This window comes from Schistocerca nitens, chromosome 8, assembly GCF_023898315.1.
Source record: "Schistocerca nitens isolate TAMUIC-IGC-003100 chromosome 8, iqSchNite1.1, whole genome shotgun sequence".
NCBI lineage: Eukaryota > Metazoa > Arthropoda > Insecta > Orthoptera > Acrididae > Schistocerca > Schistocerca nitens.
In genome coordinates, this window is record NC_064621.1 from 602246368 (window position 1) to 602270525 (window position 24158).

The following is a 24158-nucleotide window of genomic DNA, read 5'->3' on the forward strand; positions in this document are numbered from 1 at the left end:
ATGGCCAAAAATCACAATGGCCTAGGACACACAGCAGGGTTGGACATGGAAGTGTACTCTGATCAGTGCTCTTCAGTATGGTCATGGGCACTATAATGAAGAAAGTTTACCAGAGGTCAACAGCAGATGAAATGAAAATCACAGGATATTTACAAGATGTGATGATAGAGGAAGACAATGAGCAGAAATTGGAAGAACAGAGGGCAATTGAAGAAGCAGGCATGGAAATAAGCTCAACAAAAAGTGAGGTACTGAAAATCAGCAAGGAAAAAGGAAATGAAAATGATGTAAGTTCTAATGAAAAATTATGAAAGAAGTAGGTGTTTTCAAATATCTAGGAAGGAAGGTAATCAGAAACGAAACATCAACAAAGAAATTTTGGACAGGATAGAAAATTACATAAGTATTTATTACTCTGTGTCTGACATAATTAGGAATTGTAAAATACATGCCAAAACAAAGATCATTATATACAAATCATATTACAAATCAGTTGTGATCTATGCTTCAGAACGCTGGACCTGGATAAATAAAGACATGAGTAGAATACAAATGACAAGAGACATGTTTTCTACTAAGGATCCTGTGTAATACGAGATTTTTTGTGTCCCACACACTTGTGCAATATTATAGGACGGGAGACATTGAGGGTTTTGTAAGCAATTTCCTTCGTTGACTGAATGCATTTTCTGAATATCCTGCCAACTTAGAAAGTAGTTGGATATCCCCAGAAATTCACAACTAAAATTGCCAATTCTGGTTAACACTAATTTTCATATCAACCCTTACCTACCATCTGGCCTCAGAGTCCTGGCCATGATGGTCGGTTGGTTGGGTGTCGAAGGGACCAAAATACGCGGTCATCAGTCCCCCCGACCTTAGATTAACTAAAACCGATAAAATTCCACATTAGGAGAGGCAACAATAATGTCCCTAAAATGAGAAACGAAGGGAAGGAAGGAAAAGGGCGGAAGAAGATGTGAGGGAGAGAAAGTGACTAATGACAGGGGTGGGAAGGAAGAAGCACAGGAGACAAGAGAGATGATCAAGACATAACAAATCCCATAATGAAAGGAGTGGGAAGGCAGAGGGCCGGGGTGAACCACCAAGCCCAGTTAAAGCCAATCCAGTCGGGTTGAAGGGGGGAGCAAGAGGGCCTGCCTACCCCTCCACTCACCGATAAGATGGAAGGTCCAGCCCTTAAATAAAGCGATAAAAACCCCTATCACGAATAAAATGTAAAACGACATTCGCCACTGAGGCATTGTCAGCCAACACCAGGGGTAGCGAGTCTGGAAAGCTAAAAGTCCGCCGTAAGGTGGCTAAGTTGGGGCAGTTCAGAAAGATGTGAGCCACAGTCAAAATAGACCCCCAACGACAGAGAGGGGGGTCTGCACGATGGAGGAGATAACCGTGAGTCAAAAAAGTATGGCTGATGCAGAGCCGGCAGAGGACGACAGAGGCCTTATGAGAGGCCTGCAAGGAGGACCGCCACGGAGTTGTAGAATCCTTAATTGCCCTGAGCTTGTTCGGCGAAGAAAGAGTGCCCCATTCTGCATCCCAAAGGCCCAAAACCTGATGACGTAATGCCAAGCAAAGGTCTATTTCTGGAATGCCAATAGCAAGAGATGGCCTAGTAGCAACTAATTTAGCCAGTCGATCAGCAAGTTCATTGCCAGGAATCCCAACATGGCCTGGGGTCCAAATGAACACCACTGAGCATCCACATTGAGTGAGGAGAGAAAGGGTCCTGGATAGCGATGACCAATGGGTGGCGAGGGAAGCACTGGCCGATAGCGTGCAAACTGCTCAATGAGTCACTACAGATAGTGAAGGATAGTCCTGAGCAGCAGTAAAAACACTACAGCCATCTGGCAAGGAATGAAGTACCGTGTGTGTAAGCAAAACCAGTGCGGCCAGCAACCATGGTGCCATCAGTATAGATCACTTCTCAACTCTGAAAAAAACTGAGGAGACAGGAGAACTGGTGGCGAAGAGCCATCGGAGGGACACGATCCTTTGAATCGATTGAGAGATCAAGACAGAGTTGCAGCCGAGAGACACACCACGGATGGGTACGTGCATGAGCGGAGAAGAGAGATAGTAAAGGCAATTGCTCAAGCTCAGAAAAGAGCGACTGAATGTGGACAGCCATGGTAAGCCCACATCGTGGCCACCACTGTGGCAGGGTGCTCTCCATGTCTAGATCTTGGCCACGATGTTTAATACCTTCTCCATTAGTAAATATACTTTTTATTTTAATCAAATTTTATGACTTTTCCTAATTTGTCAAGTTATTCGTAATTTTGGGAAAAAAATATAAAAAATTACATATGACTTTGCATTAAAGTGTTGGCGCACGTTTCCTCCCAGACAGGTCTCACAGGCTCGTACAGTTAGAACAATATTTCAACAACCTGTGCAGCATTTGTTACGTCATTTGCCACTGTTGATAGGCACTGTTATTCATTCAGTGTTCAGCAGTCCTCCTTGTGACAGACGCTTGTTTATTTTGGTACATTATTTCATAACAGTTGTCTGTTCTACAAACTGAAAATGTTATGGAGAAGAGAACTATCACATGATAAGGTAAGGGAATTGTTGGAGCAGTCTTCTGATTCTGGAAACCCACCTAATGAATGTGAATCTTCCAGTGATGACGATAATGAGGTAGATGTCATTAAAAATGCAGAAGTACATGAAGATGATGATAATGAAGAATCCTTTTACAAACATGGAGAAGAACAATTTAGTGCAAATCCTGTTGAGTGTGACTTACTGTTTTCTCGTAATGGGAATGAAATACGGGCTACAGCTGCTCAAGCTGGAATTTCTAGTAGATGTATTGAAAGAAGACCAGAGATGAACAAGTTATCTGATTGATGATGGTGAAGTCCCATACTACTTAACAGAGCATAGGGGAACGATGCGGGAGAGCTGCACTGCCGTACTAGGCAAGGTCCTAGTGGAGTTGGTTTGCCATTGCCTTCTTCCGACCGTAATGGGGATGAATGATGATGATGATGAAGACGACACAACAACACCCAGTCATCTCGAGGTAGGTGAAAATACCTGACCCCACCGGGAATTGAACCCGGGACCCCGTGCTCGGGAAGCAAGAATGCTACCGTGAGACCACGAGCTGCAGACAGTTATTTGATTAGGAACTATGATAGTGAGGAATCTTGTTTTATGTTGTTCTTTCGGGTACCCTTCATCAACAAAGTGTGTATCTGGACCAACAAGGAAGGTCAAATTGTTTATGAGGACTGGGTGGATGGTTGGTTGGTTGGTTGTTTGACGTTTAAGGGACCAAACAGCGAGGTCATCAGTCCCTTGTTTCAAATATACTCCATTCTGCTAACGGGACATCTCAGAAAAGTCAGAACAATAAAACGGAAAAAGGGAAAAAACGTAAAGGGCAGTCACGTTGTCATTGGTAAAAACAAATGAGGGAAGTCGGCAAGAGAACGAACCCAACACTATGCTGAAGCAGCATAGGCAAGACCACCTGTGACTTAAAAGGTACAACTGCTATAATGCAGAAAATACATATGGGAATAAAAAGACTAACCAAGCCGAAAAAAGGGTAAAAAGAGTAAAAGGGGAAGAAAAGAGGATTCCGGTCAGGGAGGTGAATCGGGAATCTCTAAACACTGCCTACAGTGGGAGACACCCAAACACTCACCGCCCTGCCCCAACACCAGAGAGATTAAAAACCTTAAAACTGAGAATAAAAACCACTCTCCCGGAGGAAACCGAGAACCAGAGAGACCATCCGGGAATCGTCAGCCAACATCAAAGGTAAAGTGTGGGGGAGTCTGTACTTAGTACGCAGAGCCAAAAGAAGGGGGCATTCAACCAAAATGTGGGCCACTGACTGGAAGGCTCCACAACCACATAGCGGGGGTGGCTCATCACGCAAAAGAAAACCATGGGTCAGCCTGGTATGACCAATGCGGAGACGACACAGTGTGGTCGAGTCCTTTCGGGAGAGGCGAAAGGAAGAACGCCATGGGCCTGGTGTCACCTTAATTGCACGAAGTTTATTAGACAGTGGAGTAGCCTCCCAAGAATTGGCCCATGACTGCGCGAAGTGGGATTTGATGTGAAGCCGTAAATCCGCTGCAGGAGGGGTTACAGGAAACGGGGGGTAAGTAACTGCTCCCCCAGCCAAACGATCAGCGAGCTCATTTCCCGGGATACCCATATGGCCAGGGACCCATAGGAAGTCAATGGAACAAGCAGCACGGTGAATATCAGCGAGATGGTCATGGATGGCAGAGACCAAGGGATGGCGCGAAAAACACCGGCCAATAGCAAGAAGGCCACTCATCGAGTCCGTACATAACAAAACGCGGTTGTGTTGGGATTGTTTAATAAAGGTAAGGGCCCGGGAAATTGCCATCAATTCCGCAGTAAACACCCCACATGTAGGTGGCAGCAGATGATTTTCCGTTCCAACAGAGGACGTGAAGGCATACCCAACATGATCAGCAGATTTAGAGCCATCAGTGTAAAAAACAACAGCATCCCGAAACTCCCATAAAATTTTGCGGAAAAAGGAACGAAACACCACCGGGGGGATGGAATCTTTCGGACCGCGGCGGAGATCCATCCGAATTCGAGGCCGAGGAACTAACCAAGGAGGGGTGGAGGGGAGGGAGCGAGGAAGACAGGACAAAGAAGGAAGTTGAAAATCACGGTAAAGAGACGCAAGGCGCAGCCCAACCGGTAAACCCGCCCGAGGGCGGGAGTCGGGTGGGCGACGTCCATGGTCTGGGAACAGGATAGAATAGGAAGGATGAGAGGGAGAAGAACGGATAGTGAGGGCATAAGACACCAGAAGCTGGGACCGCCGAACAGAAAGGGGTGGGATCCCAGCTTCAACCAGGAGACTATCAACAGGGCTAGTAGGGAAGGCACCGGTGGCCAAACGGATACCACGATGGTGGACTGGATCCAGCACGTGCAGTGTGGAAGGAGCAGCTGAACCATAAACTTGACAACCATAGTCCAAACGAGACAGAACTAGAGCACGATAAAGACGGAGGAGGAGAGAACGGTCCGCACCCCAAGAGGAGTGGGCAAGGAAGCGAAGGACATTGAGTTTACGTAAACATCCTACCTTCAGGAGTCTGATATGGGGCAACCAAGTGAGCTTGTTGTCGAAAAGAAGACCCAGGAAACGAAACTGTGAAACCACAGGCAATCGTTGTGCAGCGAGATAGAGCTCTGGCTCAGGGTGGACCGTAGTACGGCGACAGAAGTGGACCACCCGCGATTTTAAAGGAGAGAATTGAAACCCGTGTGAGAGGGTCCATGCAGAGGCACGCCGTATAGCCACCTGGAGCTGCCGTTCTGCAGATGCCATCGAGGAGGAACTAACCCAAATGCAGAAATCATCCACATACAGGGCAGGGGCGACCAAGGGACCGACAGAGGCCACAAGTCCATTGATAGCAATGAGGAAAAGAAGGACGCTCAAGACAGAACCCTGTGGGATGCCCGTCTCCTGGGTCCGTGGAGAACTAAAAGCAGTACCAACTCTAACTCTGAATGACCGATGGATCAGGAACTGGCGGATAAAATTCGGGAGTGGGCCCCGAAGACCCCACTGATGAAGGGTTAGTAAGATGTGATAGCACCAGGCCGTGTCATAGGCCTTGCGAAGGTCAAAAAACACTGCAACCAAATGGCGGCGCTGGGAAAAAGCCTGCCGAACTGCGGATTCCAAGCGAAGTAAATGATCGATTGGAGATCGTCCCTCTCGAAAGCCACACTGGTAAGGGGACAATAGATCCCGAGATTCGAGGACCCAAGTGAGCCGACGGGCTACCATCCGTTCAAGTAACTTACAAACAACATTGGTCAAACTGATTGGCCGATAGCTGTCAGCAGATAGGGGGTTCTTACCAGGCTTAAGGACAGGAACCACAATGCTATCCCTCCACTGAGAAGGGAAGTCACCCTGGAGCCAGATACGGTTAAACACCCGAAGAAGATGTTGCCGTTGTGGAGCACTGAGATGTTGAAGCAGTTGGTTATGAATGGAATCTGGGCCAGGGGCCGTATCATGAGAAGAAGACAGAGCAGAAAGAAATTCCCATTCAGTAAAAGGTGCGTTATAAGATTCTGACTCACAAGTGGTGAAACATAAGGTGAGAGCTTCAGCCTGCTGCTTGTGATGAAGGAAAGCAGCGGGATAGGAGGCTGACGCTGATGCCACTGCAAAATGGGTCGCAAGATGTTCGGCGATAACTAATGGGTCCGTACAAATGCCATCTGGGAGGTGAAGGCCTGGTAGGGTGGACTGCCGATGGCAACCTTGGAGAGAACGAAGTGTAGCCCATACCCGCGACAGAGGGACAGTGGAACCAAGGGAAGAAACGAATCGTTCCCAACATATCCGCTTGCTCTGTTTGATTAAATAACGGGCTTTAGCGCGAAGGCGTTTAAAAGTAGTAAGGCTGGCTACGGATGGGTGCCTCTTGAAGTGTTGCAAAGCTCGACGGCGATCACGGATGGCAATGGCAATGGCCGGACTCCACCACGGGACTTGCCGGTGACGAAATAGTCCAGATGAGCGCGGGACAGCAACGTTAGCAGCGCGAACAATCGCGTCAGACACGTCACGTAGGACGTCATCAATACAACCCGACAAAGAGGGAGAAAACTCGACCTGTGCAGTGTATAGAGGCCAATCGGCGCGGTGGAAAGACCAACGAGGTAACCTGTCCATCGGGGAGCGCGAAGGGAGCGTGATAATCAACGGGAAATGGTCACTGTCACAAAGGTCGTCGTGTGGCGACCAGTGTAATGAAGGGAGGAGAGAGGGAGAAGAAAGAGAAAGATCAATGGCAGAAAAGGTACCATGACCAGCACTGAAATGAGTAGGGGAGCCATCATTAAGAAGGCACAGGTCGTGGTCTGCAATAAATTGGTCTATAAGAAGACCTCGTCTAGATGGAAAGGCACTGCCCCACAAAGGATGATGAGCATTAAAATCCCCAAGGAGGAGGAAGGGAGGAGGAAGTTGCTGAAGAAGGGTGGTTAAGGCAGCAGGTGTAAGAGCCCTGTCAGGAGGGAGATAAAGATTGCAAACGGTGACTGCAGAGTCTAAGTGGACCCTAACAGCAACCGCTTCCAATGTAGTTTGGAGAGGAATCCACGTGCAAGCAATGTCGGTACGGACCAACGTACAAACGCCACCAGAAGCCCGCAAGGGTCCGACCCGATTGCGACAGAAAACACGGAACCCACGGAGGGTCGGTGAGTGAGCATCAGTAAAATGTGATTCCTGGAGAACCACACAAGCTGCAGAGTAGGACGAAAGAAGGGATTTCAATTCCGGAAGGTGTCGATAGTAGCCATTACAATTCCATTGGAGAACCACAGAACGATGGTTTAAATGAGGGCTGAACACGCTAAATCCAGTCAGACTGCCGGGTCCCCACCCGTCACAGACAAGGAGGGGGCGACATCCATAAACGACAGGTCAGAATCCAGTTGTGAAGTCGGGGAAGGGACCTCCGGTGACACCAGAGGCTCTTTGTCCCGGGACTTATGTTTCTTCTTCTTTTCAGGCTGAGATCGAGGAGGGCTGTGTGGCATAAAGGAGCCAGCTGCAGCAAGATCAGGAACAGAAAGAGACCGGGCGACCTGGGGGCCGACAGACCGCGGCTCTCGCGGTCGCCGCGCGGCAGCAGACCTTTGACCTGGAAGGTGCCGGGAAGGGGCATCCCGGGAGAGGCGCCCTTGACCGGCAGACGCCGAAGGAGTGGGACACTTCTCCGGCTGGGGAGGGGGAGCAGCACCCAGAGGAGAAGGTGTGGGAGCCGCAGGGGAGGGGGGGAGGAGGGGGGTCCGGGATGGGGGTAAGGAAGGGGGGGGAAGGGGGGAAGATGTAACCAAGGCGTAACTTGATGTCATAGACACAGGGTGCAGTCGTGCATATTTCTTACGGGCCTCTGTGTAGCTTAAACGATCGATGGACTTATACTCTTGGATCTTTTTTTCTTTCTTATAAACTGGGCAATCTGGTGAACGTGGAGAATGACTACCACGACAATTTACACATACAGGAGGGGGAACACAGGGACTCCCCTCATGGAGTGGACGTCCACAGTCACCACAGAGAGGGTCCTGGGAACAGCGAGAAGACATGTGGCCAAAACGCAAGCACTTAAAACACCGCATCGGAGGTGGGATGTACGGCTTCACATCACAGCGATAGACCATAATCTTAACTTTCTCAGGAAGGGTATCCCCTTCAAAGGCCAGGATAAAGGCACCAGTATCAATACGGTTATCTTTAGGACCCTTCTGAACACGCCGAACAAAGTGAACACCCCGCCGTGCGAGATTGTCCCGAAGTTCCTCATCAGTTTGAAGGATGAGGTCCCTGTGGAAAATCACACCTTGTACCATATTTAGAGACTGGTGAGGGGTAATAGACACAGGAATTGTGCCAAGATGGGTACAGGCACGAAGGGCCGCAGATTGGGCAGCTGAAGTAGTTTTAATCAGCAACGAACCCGACCGCATCTTGCTCAGGGAGTCCACTTCGCCAAACTTGTCTTCAATGTGTTCCACAAAGAATAAAGGCTTGACACTGGTGAAAGTATCTCCATCAGTCCTGGTGCAAACTAGATAACGGGGGAAAGGTTTTGCCCCTAGACGACGGGCCTGACCCTCTTCCCAGGGGGTAGCCATGGAAGGGAAGGCCGAAGGGGCAAGAGAAGCAGCACTTGAGGAATCAGTACCACGCAGAGAGACGGCCGCAGAACGGCCAGAGTTTTGGACCCTTATGCGTTTCATCTGCATAGCGTCCGCCCTGATACCACCCACTCCGATCAGGGGCTCTCCTCACGGGCGCCACCCAGCCACAGCAAGGGCCGTCTGGCACGGCGGCCATTGCCGGGAGTTCCGATGCTCCAGGATGACGAGCAACCACTCCAAGGCATGCATGAGGAGGTCACAGCTCAGTTATCAGAAGTGTGATCCCTGTGTGTTCAGGGGGCTCAACCAAAAGGGTACATAGCGACCCCACCACATGGGCCGGCTACCGTGCTGGCTATGCACCCTAGCATCAGACCACGACGTGAAAGAAAAGGTGGAATGTACTAGGAGGGCGCACGTCGGAGACACTAGGTAAGGTGCTCTTCCCCAAATGGCTCACACTACGGAAGAGAAATTTTGGAATGGAGGTCAAACCCCAGAGGGGGACCAAGGAATGCCAAAAAGAGGAGATAAGGACGCAACAAAGCCAGAGAGTAAAACCAACAGAACCAGGAGGATAGCGGGGCCAACATAAGCAAGGACACCAATAGTGGGAGAGGAGAGGGCGAGGGGAAAGGAGCATGGAGGGGAAAGGAGGGGAAGGGAAAGGAAATGCAGCCCGGGAGAGAAAGAAGGCTGCAATGGCTCGGGGCCCCGTGCTCGCCACGCACGTATCCACAAAAGAGTTGTGGACCCCCTGGGGGGAGGACTGGGTGGATATAGATATGGATGAGATAAAAAAAGTTCTTGGTGTACTGATGCTGACTGGAGTTTACAAGTCAAGAAATGAACATATCAGTCGCCTTTGGAGCATTGAGGATGGCCGACCACTGTTCGCTGAAATTATGTCTTCCAACCACTTCCATGCTACTCTGTGGGTGTTGTGCTTTGACAATGCAGCAGCTTGATCTGAACATCGGTCAACTGACAAACTGAACTAATCAGAGAAGTTTCTGAGATGTGGGAAATTACCCTTAAGGATGCCTACATTTCAAGATGGTGCACGACTGTCGATGAACAGTTGGTCACAGTTTGATGTCGCTGTCCATTTCAACAATACATCCCATCAACACCTGGTAGGTATGGAATAAAGTTCTGGGCAATTTGTAGCAGTGCAACAAGCTACTGCTGGAAGATGACAGTGTATTTGAGGAAAGAGGAAGAAACCAGAGCCATGCGACTTGCCGGAGAGAATTTTGTGTAAACCCTGGACATAATATACCCTGTGATAATTTTTTTACAACTCTCAATTTAGCTAATTACGTGTTGTCAAAAGATCTGACAATAGTGGGTACTATCTGTAAAAACAAAGGTGAACTGCCTGCCGATTTTATTACACTGAAAGGATGTGTTTTCAACCAAATGTGATGATAGCCTCTTTTGTTCCTTAGCTGTCTTTGTGACCAGCCAAAGGTGTCATCATCACAAGTGAAGAAGCCTGAAGTTATGACGACATACAAAGCCACAAAGGGTAGCATTGACACCATGGAGCAGGAGGCGCAATTCTACAGTATGAAGAGAAAAACAATGCACTGGTCATTGGTGTTTTTGTTCAATATGATCAATGTAATTGTAATGAATGCATACATAATTTGGATGATGCTGGCTGCCAATAAAAAATAAGACATCGGATTTTCGTCATCAATTTGGGAAAGCAACTAGCAGGGGTAAAGAAGTCAATGAATTCATTATTAGTACCTGATCCAGGATGAGCAATGAAACCACCAGCTAAGAAAAGGAGAAGATGTGCACCAAACCTGTCTGCCCGAAACATTGAGATATTGTCAGTAGACCCTGCGCAAATTTGCAATAAGAACAAAAGCCACCAGTGAAAGTATAAAAATTGTGTTTTAAAATGTAAACTTTAACTGTAAATTTTAAAAGCATTTATATCTTGAAAGTCATTCACATCACAAGTAGTCAAAATAGTGTTAATTTATGTCAATTTAAACAACATGGGTAGGCAATGCTGTACAGATTTTCTAGTAAGCAGAGAGTTACACTGGATACAATTTTTCAAAATGTACACAACTGGATGGTTCTCTAAAAACAGTAAAATTACCAAAATGACTAGTAAATAAGAACAGCAGCTCAGTAAAGGCTTTTTTTCAGAGTAACTGCTTTCTTTACTGATATACTGATAATATTCTGATTTATAATGCTTTAAAAAAAGTCGTCTATATGCAATTTGAAGAGTACGTCATAGCTGATGTAGCAATACTTCCCCTGGCTAACAGTGTGCAATGGGTAAGTTTTTCATTCCAGAAGCATCTCATCAATGCAAAGCAGCGATTACCAAAGGGACCCTCTCAGGTTAAAAAATTAAAATTATTTCTATGCACATACAAACAACAACTATTGCAGGACCTATGTCAGAGATACAACTGCGATTTGATCTATCTCCTCACTTGGAGACAACAAAAAAGATCAAAACTAAATAGTGTGAAGCTAGCAGCATAAAGGTCATACAGATGGTAGTCCAGTGGTTGTCAAAGCAAACCTACTGATCTAATTAAGAAACATGCAAGAAACAGAAGTGTTTTTCACTGAACAATGACCGCAGAATGCCTTTGATATGAAAAACATGCAATGCTGACTTCTAAAAGAAACAAAGTTAATAACTTCAACAGACATGGAGTCAACTTCATCATCTGAGATTTTAACAGTCACAGCACGCCGTGGGGCTGACCTGAAGGCAGTAACAATGGAGAGGCTGTTATTCCATGGTTTGAAACAAACAACTTAATAGCTGATCACTCATAATAAACTCTGTGCACCCATTTAAGACATCAGTGCCTAAAAGATATTTGGCCTCCAATACCAACCTCCACGTCCTCCTCCTCCCCTCCTGCCTCCTGTATAGGCCAAAAATACGCCAAGTAATGCACACTGTTTGTCCACAAAATGTCAAATTCTGGCACAGGTATAACTACCAAAAAGCAAAATGGAAGAAGTTCAAAGCCTATTGTGTAATCCTGTGGCTGAAATAACCCTAACACTAAAGACCTGCGACCCATGTATTGGAGCAGTTAAAAGGAGCCCAAGACAATCCATCCCAAAAGGCTGCAGGTGTGACTACATATCTGAAAAGACATACATTCCTACTCAAAGCCAGTCCCTTCTCTTAGAAAAAAAAATTCTGCTGGCTAACAATTAATCACTTCAATATTTCCTGCCACAAGAGGAAATTAGATAAAGATAAGCAAAGAAATAGATACAAGATGAAGCAGACAAAAGCCACTGAAGCTCCTGACATGCCTCAATCATTAGCCGACACATTCTCCACGCCATGTTCCAATAAACACTAACCAAATAGCCAGCTGGCTTCTGAAAAACGGCAAATATATTTTAAAAAAAACTTCAAACTAACTAGAAATGCAGATGAAGGAACTACTAATACCGTTCACCCTTCAGTAGTGAAGAACTAAATGGGGTAATTACTAGGAGAATAGTAAGGCACGCTGCAGGCTTGGACAATACCTCAGCAGACTGAATTAAACATTCTGGAGCTAAAACAAAGCAGTGGCTACTAGAGCTCTTCAGCAGTTGACTACTAACTAGAATGTTCCTTAACATTTGGAGGAAACTCACAATTATTGCTATTCTAAAATAGGGAAAGTCGCATACTGGTCTTGGAAGCATCCACCCTATATGAGGTGCTATCCAAAATTTTTGGGACTGGTGCTGCCATCTGCTGAAAACCTTACCTTTGGACTAATCGTCACTATCACCACTGAAATAGTTCTCATCCCCACAAACACACCAGTCCCAGTGCTTCTGCCACTGGTCAAACGATTTCTGGAAGTCCTGTTCTTTGAGGGTGTTTGTCACTGCAAGCGATGCTTCTGGAATCCTCTCCAGTGTTGAACCGAAGGCCTTTCAACTTGAGTTTCAGTTTTGGGAATAGCATGGAGTTGCAAGATGCCAGATCTGGTGAGTACGGTTGGTGGGTCACAACTGTCATGTTTTTGGCCAAAAAGGCCCTGGTGAGCAAGGACGTGTGACAGGGCACGTTATCGTGATGCACCAGCCAGTTCCCTTGAAGCCAAAGTTTGGGCCGTCGTTGCCGCACATTTTCATGGAGCTGTCGCAAAATGTCACAGTAGTACGCAGGATTCACTGTTTGGTTGGGTGGGGTGAATTCTTTGTGCACAATTCCCTTGGTATCAAAGAAAATGATGATTGTTCTCTTCACTTTGCTGTTGTTTTTTTGGGTCTTGGAGAGCCCGGGCTCTTCCACTAGGATGATTGTTGCTGTCTCTGGGTCATAACTGTAAATCCAGCTCTCGTTGCTGGTGATAACCTGTGACAAAAAGGCTGGATCATCAGATGCGGTCTGACCAAGGTCCGTGTACACTTCAACACGCTGTGCCTTCTGATTGGCAGTCAAGATCCTTGGCACAAATTTTGCGGCGACACCGTCAACATTCATTGACATGTCCTATAACCAATACACACTTCATCCGCAAGTGTCTTGAATGGTTTGATGTCGATCCGAAAGAACCAATTGTTGAAGTTTGGCAACAATGTCTGGTGTTGTGCGGCTATTAGGCCTTCCAGTGTGAGCATCATCTTCGACGTCTGTACGGCTGGCCCTGAACCGAGCATGCCACTCAAACACACGTGTATGGCTCATACTCTGTCCCCCAAACACTTGTTGAATCATTGCAACGGTCTCCGTAGCACTTTTCCAGAGATTTGCACAGAATTTGATACACACGCTGTTCCATTCACAGATCCATCGTAAAATCGCCACACACCAAATGCAGAGTATTACGGAAATCACTGTGGACCCGCAACACATCCTGCCAGCTGAATGCCACTCCGAACACTGACTCAGTGCAGCTCTCGCCGTCTAGTGGTGCAAAGATCTACTACTCCTATTTTCCAGATGGCAGCACCAGTCCCGAAAATTTTTGAATCCATCTCCTATCTGTCCTCACCTACCTCTGCAAAACGTATGAAAGAAGATACATCACAATTTCAGATGTGATATTAACCCTTCTCACTCATCAAGAGGCCAGTTTCTATGCAGAAAAAGGCACAGTTTTTTAAATAATAAATCTCTCACAACTCATCGACAATGGCTTTGAAAACAGCAAAATCACAAATGTGGTTCTCATAGATTTAGCAATGGGTATGCTACGGTTAATCTTAGACTCTTGGTCAAAACAATTTGCACTATAACAAAAACGTACACATTGACAAAGGCTATCAGAGGCCTCCTCAAAAATCAAATGTCCTTAATGAAATTCCAGGGCAGAAGAAGCGAGTGGCAAGGATGGGAAAATGGTCATCTCAGGGCAGTATACTGGTCCCAATGTTTTTTAATATTTACACCAATAACCAGTCACACTGAATGACACTACTACTTCACACATGCTGATCTTATTGTGTGTCTGTCACTTCGCACAAATTCACCTGTGCTAAACAAGTCGATTATGCACGCAACAAAATGTGCAGATTTTTCACCAGCTGCCTAAAACATACTGATGAGGTCTACTGTCTGGGTGGAACTGCTCCAATGGCAATTCAACAAAAGACAATGGCCCCATAGTGAAAATGAAGTCCTCCTCATCTGAACAACACTCAATACATGGCATCTGACTGCCTGCCAAAAGGCTGAAATCAAGAAATCGCTTCCTCAGAGCAACTGATAGCTCTCAACACAAAACTCAGCCTGAATTGGAGACGTGCTCAACTTCAGAAGATCAGCTCTGCATGGAACCCTATCATCAGAAGAACAAGCCACTGGCCATTGTGTAACTCTCTTAATAGACTGTAGCCAGGAACAAGAAGATAAAAAACAAATCTTCTAAAATGGAGATTCCCAATACCATCTAACCTCTGCAATTGTGGCGAGTTTCAGATGATTAAAGACATTTATCTCTGCCCTGATTGCCCCACTCAGTGCACGCTCACGGACCTCACATTAGCAGCTCCTAACAGTTGATGTAACCGGCTTCTTGGCTAGTCAGTCTAAAATGCTCTGTGAATTTGTGTTGTACAAGTCATAAGTATAGCACAGTCCATTCCCTTACCTTTTCCTCCTTCAACTTGTAATCTGATGCTTTGGACACAAAAAAACTATTTTGCACTTCTCTGACACTTCACATTAACATCATTAACTGTGTACCTGACTGAATTTAACTTGCACGAAGTTTGGCCAACAAAATGAGATAATTTACAGAGCCTACAATCATGTTGCATTTGAAGTCTCTAATTCTCTCCATTTAGGGGGAAAAACGCAATGACCCATTTAGCCTACACTTACATTACATTTAATTACAATCTTACAATTATTATTTGCTGATAAATATATATACATAGTGCTCAGAAGAGTAGCAGACACGGGATTCTAGAATGTACTGTATACCACAAACACCAATCATTTGGAAAATTATAATTCCTTCCCCACCACTGGAATAAGCATGGCTGGGTCACATGGAAGACATGAAACAAAATGAAAGGGATGTATCAATTGGCGGAGATATAAAGGAATCATTTGGTGAACTGCAGGTATACAGAAAGTAAAATACTGCCGATTTCAACAAATTTGACAAATGACAGGCTTGTTGCTGGACACAAGTACTATAGAATCAAAAAAGTTTATTGACTATTCACATGCTGACACACACACACTTAAACTGGAGGAGTTATGTTCAATTTGTGAACAGAAACAAAGTATTGACAGGCAACGCCATCCAATAATCTGGAAATTGGAGGCATGTCCACTCCATAAAGCAGAATAGGCAACAATCTTTCATGAAAGTGACAGTGGAGTGCATTTATGAAGCAACAAGTGTTTTGAAGCACAACACATCACACTATTTACAGATGTAAGTCCACAGAAGATTATCAATATATGACATTGTAAGTTAAAACTGCATTGGTCATTACAACATTATGACAAACACAGCAATAGCAAGCCACTTTAACTTGATTTTAAACAGCTTTACATTATCATCTAGTGGTAGGTTGTCATAAAATTGTAAAGGTGACATTCTGGCTGGTTTGGAAGACATGAATGTTTTGGCAACTTCTGCTTTCAGGATTATGTACAGAGCGTCTTGCCTGGCAATAAGTACCACAGGTTTCAACAAACTCTCTCAGAAAATCTATTGTTTCATTTATAAATAAACATGGTACACATACAGCTTTTAATGTAAGGAATATACGACTCATTTTTGAATGTAATTTGATTAAGGGAACATTGCCATATACCTTACAACAGACTAATATGTATGAAGAGGATATGTGTAAGGAGCACAGTGGGCTTCTAAACTGTCTAATGGTGTGACAGAAGAAGAAATGGGTGTCAATGTGGAAGACATAGATCTAGAATTAGAGTCAGAGTTGGACAGAGCTGTAGAAGACTTGCAATCAAATACAGTATGAGGTACAAATGACATTCCTTCAGTATTTCCAAAATCTTTGGAGAATTGCAACAACATGATTGAAGTTAGTGTGTATGGGCTTATCAGGAGATGTACCATCATTTAGAAGAAATATCTTGCACACACCCCAAAGATAGTAAGGACTAAGATATGTGACAACTATCATGTTAACTGGTTCTTCCATCACTTCTTGGTAAAACAACTTCAAAATTATAAGTGAAAAGCACAATATTGTGGATATACAACAACATTAATTTATTTAGATAGGCCTAACTGGTTTTTGGCTCACACAGCCATCATCGCACAATAGTCAGTTAAAGTCTGGTGACTGACTTATAAGCTAAAAATTGGTTAATGAAACAAATTAATACTGCAGAACACACACAGTATTGTACTTTCCATTTATAATAACTGTGAGAACTACTACTCAATCAGCTGAGCAGCTCATACATCCTTGTTGCTGACAAACATAATACACATTAGAACAGACTAGTTTTGCTTTTGGAAAATTAAATGCATCAGTGAGGCAGTTATTACTTTGAACTCCATAATGGAACAAGCAAGACTTAAGAAAAATAAAGACACTTTCACAGGATTTGTTGACTTAGAAAAAGCGTTAGACAACATAAAATGGTCAAGACGCTTGAAATTTTGAGAAAAATAGATGTCAGTGACATGGAAGAAAGGTAATATACATTATGTAAAAGAATTGAAAGGGAACAATAAGAACTGAAAAAGTTCTCGGATAAAGGCTGTAAAGCAAGGATGCAGTCTTTTCTCCCCACTGTTCAATCTGTACATCACAGAACTAGTGATGGAAAAAAAAGAATGTTTTACGACTGAGGTTTAAGATCAGGGTGGAAGGTACCTATCATAAGATTTTCTGATAACACTGCCATCATCAATGAAACTGAAGAAGAAGTACAGGACCTGCTGAATGGGGTGAAAAGTCTAATGAGGTCAAACCAAAGAAATATGAAAGTAGTGAGGAACAGCAGAAATGAGATTAGCACTAAATTTAACATCAAAACTGGAGTGCATGCAGTAGATGAAGAGAAGATATTTGACTATCGTGGAAGCAAAATAATGCATCATGTATGAAGTGAGGAGGACATACAGTATGAAACAGACTATCACAGGCAGAAAGAGCATTCTTTGCTAAGAGAAATCTGCTAAAATCAAATACAGGCCTTAATTTGAGAAAGAAGTTTCTGAGAATGTTAACCTGTAGCAACTGTGTGAAAGTGATTACGGACTTTGGGAAGTCCAGGAGCAAAGCAAAGAATTGAAGCATTTGAGACATGGTGTTATAGAAGGATGCTGCAAGTTACGTGGGCTGATAAGATAATAAATTATGTGGGCCTCTGGAGAATTGGCAAGGAATGTAGTATGTGTAAAACACAGACTACAAGAAGGGAGAGGATGATAGGACACGTGTACAGCAATAACTGTTGTGGTATTAAAGGGAGCCAAAGCTGACAAAAACTGTAAGGGAAGACAGAGACTGAAATACATCCAGATAATAGGACATGTAGGGGAATAACTCTCATGGTACTAAAGGGGGCCATAGCTACCAAAAACAGTAAGGGAAGGCAGAGATGGGAAAACATCCAACATATAATTGGGGAGACTGGGTGAAAGTGGTACTCGGAGATGAAGATTACATTAAATTAGATGTACTTTTCATTCCAACTGATCCACAGTGAGGAGATCGTCTGGGATGTAGAACATGTCAGGAAAACAAGAATACAAACTAAACATTTATAATGAGAAACAAATATGCTAACATAGGTACCTTCCACAGATCCCAAGTTAAATAATATTCATCAATAACAAATGAGTAAAAAAAAAATTAAACATATTTTCATTTACAAGGTAACAAATACCAAGCAGAAAATCACTTTACAACACTTATTAGCAACAATCTTATTACTGCACTGAATTTGTACGGAAGTCAGGCTGTACAAATACCACCACACTATTAACAAACACGCATCAGTTGATTCTACTAAGAAATTCATTAGTGGAGTAGAAGAAGTTGGCCACTAATGAATCCTCTAGGTTCCTTTTAAACTGACTTCACTAGTAGCTAAACTTTTTATAGCTGCTGGCAAGTTATTGTAAATGTATTTTCCTGAATAATGGACACCTTTTTGGACCAAAGTAAGTGATTTTAAATCTTTGTGAAGATTATTCTTATTTTTAGTACTGATTTTTTAAATTCGGCTGATGGTTTGAAAATGAGAGCTATTTTTAATGACTAATTTCATTAAGAACTAAATATAAAGGGCAGTCACATGAAAACTGAACTCCTGCCACAATGGAACCATAGAATGGTCCCATTCAAAAGCAACCATCACACACGTTAAGACATTTATCCCACAGGGAGACGAGATGATCAATTCCTGTTTCACAGAATGCAGTCAGCCGCTGATGGATCCATGTCTGTGTCCTCTCTTGCACTTCCTCTTCTGACTGAAACCGATGTCCATACACATCTTCCTTCAGGTGGGCAAAGAGGTGAAAATCACATGGTGAAAGAGCTAAGCTGTATGGAAGATTTTGCAGTGCTTCCCAACCAAATTGCTGAAGTGTAGCCTTCACGCTATTGGCAGTGTGGGGGCGAGCGTTATTGTGTAACAGGATGATTCCATCTGACAGCATTCCTGGGTTCTTCTTCTTTATGATGCATCACTATTTCTGCAAAGTGTCTTCATAGCACTGTGCATTGAATGCTTGAGGAACTGGACAAGCAAAGGGCCCCTGCACTCGAAGGAGGGGGTCATCATGACCTTATGGGAACAGCTTTGAATTTTTTTTGGTATGGGAGATGTGGGATGTTTCCACTATTGTGTTTACCATTTGCCCTTGGGATGTTGGATGGAATCATCCTGTTGCACGACAATGCCTGTCACCGCACGTCAATTAGGCAAAGGCTGAAACACTGCAACATCCTCCATACAGTCTGGATATTTCATCGTGCGATTATCACATCTTTGCCCATCTGAAGAAAGGCATGCATGGACATCAGTTTCAGTCAGACGAGAAAGTGCAAGAGTAGGTGTGAATGTGGATCTGTCAGTGGCCAAGTATTTTTTTTTATGAAACAGGAATTGATCATGACTGGAACCATTCCATGGTCCCTTGTGGCAGTTGTTCGGTTTTCAATTGACAGCCCCTCTCGTATTGGGAAGCAGTAGTCGCCACATGAGAAGAAGTCACGGTGGGTAACATCAAACCAGTCAGACACCTGATGAGATAAAAAGGCCTGAAGCGCTATTTCTTTTTGTCACAGTTTGCAGTCAGCACACATATCATATGGCATATAGTTGACAGTTTCAATGTAAGACTTGTACATGCATAAACCAGTTTAGATGTTCTGAGAACAGCCCCTATATACCTGTACCAGGTTGGGTTGAAGGAAGACACTGAAGCAATTCAGAGGTGGGTTACTAGATTTGTTACCGGTAGTTTCGAACAACATGGAAGTGTTACAGAGATGCTTCGGGAACTCAAATGGGAATCCCTGGAGGCAAGGCAATGTTCTTTTTGAGAACATTATTGATACAAATTAGAGAACTGGTATTTGAAGCTGACTGCTGAACAATTCTACTGCCACCAACACAGATTGCACGTAAGGGCCACAAACATAAGATATGAGAAATTAGGGCTCGTACGGAGGTGTACAGACAGTCGTTTTTCCCTCGCTCTATTTGCAAGCAGAACAGGAGGGGAAATGACAAGTATTGGCACAGGGTAAATGGTTTGCAGAGTATCTTTGTAGACGTAGATATCTGGAATCTCAAATTCACAACATCATGTGACATAAGCATAAGACTTTCATCATCCATGTTTGTACAAGGACCAGTAGAAGTCGTGCCACAGTAAACTGTTCATGTTTAGCATCCTAAAGGTAAACAATATAACATTAAGTAGGCCATCATAACGTTCTGACACATAAACATACCCACCGAAATCACCCAGTGACACAGACTACTTATGAAAGTACGCACAACCTCATATGTATGAGAGGAAATAAAAGGAATGAGGCACCTGGGATGAACTAAGAGGAAAGAAATGTGGCAGTTTGGATGGGGATGGATGGGGGGAGAGAGGGAGGTGGGACTGCTGAGAGGTAATTCAGTGACAGTACATATAGTTTGAAAAATCAGCAGAGTCTTCTAGCTCGGGAGGTATTAAGAATGGCGTCCGACAGGGTTCAGTCATGGGCCTCTTGCTGTTCTTAACACATATTAATGAATGGCTGCTCTATATTCATGAAGATGCAAAGCTATTTCTTTTTGCTGATTATGCAAGTATAGTAATCACACAAAAAAAGAAGAAGAAGAATTAGCTGAGGAAATTGTAAATAATGCCTTGCAGAAAATTATTATGTGATTCTCTGCAAATGGACTCTCACTAAATTTTGAGAAAATGAAGTATATACGGTTTTGTACAGTAAATGGCATAACACCATTGATAAATTTTAACCTTGGACAGAAGTCTGTTGATAAGGCAGACTATTAAAAATTTCTGGGTGTGTGCTCTGATGAGAAATTGAATTAGAAGAAACACATTGATGACCTGCTGAAACAGTTAGGTTCAGTTACTTAAGCTCTTAGTGTTATTGCAAATTTTGGTGATAAACATATTCAGTAAATTCGCCTACTAAAACTTATTTTCTTTTGCTGCTCTCAACTGGCATCATATTTTGGCATAATTCATCACTAAGAGAAAAGGTATTCATTACACAAAAGTGCATGATTAGAATAATACCTGGAGTCCACCCATGATCACCTTGCAGACATTTATTTAAGGAACTCAGGATATTCACAGTACCTTCTCAATACATATATTCACTTATGAAATTTGTTATTAATAACCCATCTCAATCCAAATATAGTAGCAAAAGGCGTAGTTACAACACTAGAAGAAAGGATGATCTTCACTATTCTGGGTTAAATCTGAGTTTGGCACAGAAAGGGGTGACTTATGTTGACACAAAAATTTTTGGTCATTTGCCAAATAGTATTACAAGTCTGACACATAGCTTACCAGTATTTAAAAACAAATTAAAAGAATTTCTGAATGACAACTCCTTTTACTCAATATGCGAATTTTTAGATATGAAGTAGTAACTACGAAAAAAAAGTGTAATGAAAACTTATGTTAAATTGACAAGTTCCATGTCATTAAAAAACGTCGTATTCATGACCTATGGAACAAGTATTAATGTAATTTACTATAGCAAAATGAGCACTTAATAACATAATGATCACAAAAATATAGAGAAAAGTGACATTAAAGGTCAGGACGAAAGAGAAATGGGAAGAAGACATGAGGAAAGGAAAGAGAAGGGGACCAGAAGACAGGCCAGGGAGTTGGTGAGACCAGTGGACATGTTGGAATGACAGTTCCTGCCAATGTAGGATTGGAAAGAGCTGTAACTGGACTGCTGCAGGATGTGGTATGGTGGCTGTAACATTCAAGTGTGGCATATGTATTGTCCACTGGGGAGTGAGCTATGGTATGTCCATGGGAACTGATTCAGATTTTCCTAAATTAAAGTTCACAAATTGGGCTGAGAGATGAATGGGAATTTGGACTGAGGAGGGAGGTGTGCTAGGGTAGCCCTTGCAGTTGTGCAAAGCCACTGCGCCAGGGTGACATAGTGGTGTACAAATTTTCATTCATCACTTTGGTCTGGATATTTATAATGTGTATTTCCTAAATTACTTAAGGCACTGCGAAGATGGTTCAACTTACAATGCCACAGTTGGCCATATATCCTCCCCTCACTAAAAAAATGTGTATGCATTTATTTGGGTGTATATATAGCTTATGTGTTTCCTTGAATTAAGTCAATGTATCCTATATCATAAGTTGTGTGGCTGACAAAATACTAATTTAAATAGTAAGCAAAGGATTTTGGTTCAGATATCTCTAGTCTTGTTGCATGACGAAAGGTAGCTGCAGGTCTAGAAAAGGATTAGGTTAAAATATTCAAGGCTTTCGTTGTAAAATGAGTATTGATTGGTGGTTAGTTCACAGTGGTGATAGGTTTCTTGGCATCACACAAATAAATGACACGTGAAATTTGTTTCTTATGCAGAATTATCGCTTCTGAAGGTTTTAAAACCTTGCTTCACCTCATGCTATCCTCTTATGAAAATCTTATGTAAGGAAACTATGAGCAAGACATTCTAATTCAGTTTAATCACTACAGACATAAGGTGACAACTGTACAATTTTTCACACTCTTTCATATCAAGAACTTATTTGTTATATTTCACTGAATTCATAACTGAATCTTTCTACTGTTTTTCTGACTGCCCTCACCACAGTCTATACTGTCATGTTCTTTTCCTTGGAAGTATGTCGCCCACTTGTAAACCTCCTTTTCTTTTTCTCTAGTGACATTAGTGAAGTTCTCGAAACATCTTCTGTAATTAGTCTTGGGCGTGTTGTGATCTCTGATAAAATTTCCAGTTTCTTTTATATGAGCTTCAGTTACCTTGTGTTACCCAACAATACTAGGGCTGTAGATTGAAATACTTTGGACAACTTTTACCAGATGTAATTTATTTCTCCAAAGCACTAAATCCATCATCAGAGTTGTTAGACCATCAAGAGCTGAATTAAATAAGTCTGCTGCAAATGGGTTAGTAGTGTGATACTATTTATTTCTGCAGGCCTAAATCCTGTAAAATGTATTGTGCAATAACTTGTTCAACACCAATTACTTTTGACCCCACTATATTTAAATGAAACGGGAAACTAAGCAAATAAATGCGTTAACAATATACATTATGGGGAGTCAGGCATCATTTGCTCTCATTCATCCAACAAAATCACAAACCATCAACTAGGATGAAGTAGGGACAGGAAAACTAAATTAATTGTTTCTATGATTTAACGGTACATGCATCCATTAGTTAAAATCATTCTACTGATACTTGTCCCCTGAATAACGAACAAGTTAGAGTGTTTAAGGTTCTTCATAATAATTTGATAATCACCAATATTTTGAAAGAGTATAATTTCGCACTATTATGAACTGACCTTATTAAAAAGGGTAAAATAATACTCATGTGAGGTTCACCCCTCTCACAAAACACGACTTTTACAGGATCTCCACGAACTGTCCGTTAGACTATGGTTATCTCGTTGTTATTCTACGGTGTCAAAATCAAAACAATAATGTTTTCAAAATGAACCAAAGACTTTCAGTGTGAAGCTAATGTACTCAGACGACAAATTTCAAAGCTATTAATCAACGGTGGAGTTCGGTAAACAAGCAACAAATTGTCTGCGCAGATATCTCCGCACAAATACGTGCACGCAATAAAATTACCGCAAGTCTGGAGCGTACACACGACACAGTTCCAGTCTACTGCTGGCTCGCCATCTACGCGTCTGCATAAGAACGTTCAGTGGCAAGCGGCTACCCTCTTGCGAAAAATATTTCAGTTCAGTACACTAAATCGCAATGCAGGAAACTGCTGTGGTCTGTTTTTGCAACTAGCCTTAAAAGAAAAATCCAATACAACGTAAAGAAAGAAAATACCACGTAAATAGTAAAGACAGTGTATCTTTAAGCGGCGGCAGTTTTCACTATTAATTTACTTCGCAATTTATATGGCGAACCTGTAAACTGGCGAAATTATTTGCGAATTGTCATGAAGACACATAAATATCTATTGACGCTCGCAACTCCTCATATAAAACAACAAAGTAGGCTACTTCTATGAGGGGAGTGTGTTCACACGAACTGCCGATGGCGACAGGAAGAAGTTTGGTAACAAGCATTTAGAATCTTTGACACTAGTGTCCAAACAAACATTGAGCGAAGTAATATACAGGTTACACATTCCTGAAGAAGGATTTAACAAAGACAAGGGAAGAATCTCAATTCTGAAAGATATAAATTGTGCGAAGTTACAGATAATATATTTACATTTTTAGACGTCTTTCGAACGT

General features: G+C 43.1%; 1 protein-coding gene across 2 annotated transcripts in view; it reads right to left on the reverse strand.

The window, feature by feature from the left end:
- Nucleotides 1-23383, reverse strand: part of LOC126198426 (coiled-coil domain-containing protein 130 homolog) — a 109104-nt gene extending 85721 nt beyond the window's left edge. For both annotated transcript variants that reach the window (XM_049934734.1, XM_049934733.1), the window contains exon 1: nucleotides 23241-23383. The gene's annotated coding sequence lies outside the window, so the exon portion shown is untranslated. The remainder of the gene's footprint in view (nucleotides 1-23240) is intronic.
- Between the last annotated feature and the right edge of the window lie 775 nt (nucleotides 23384-24158).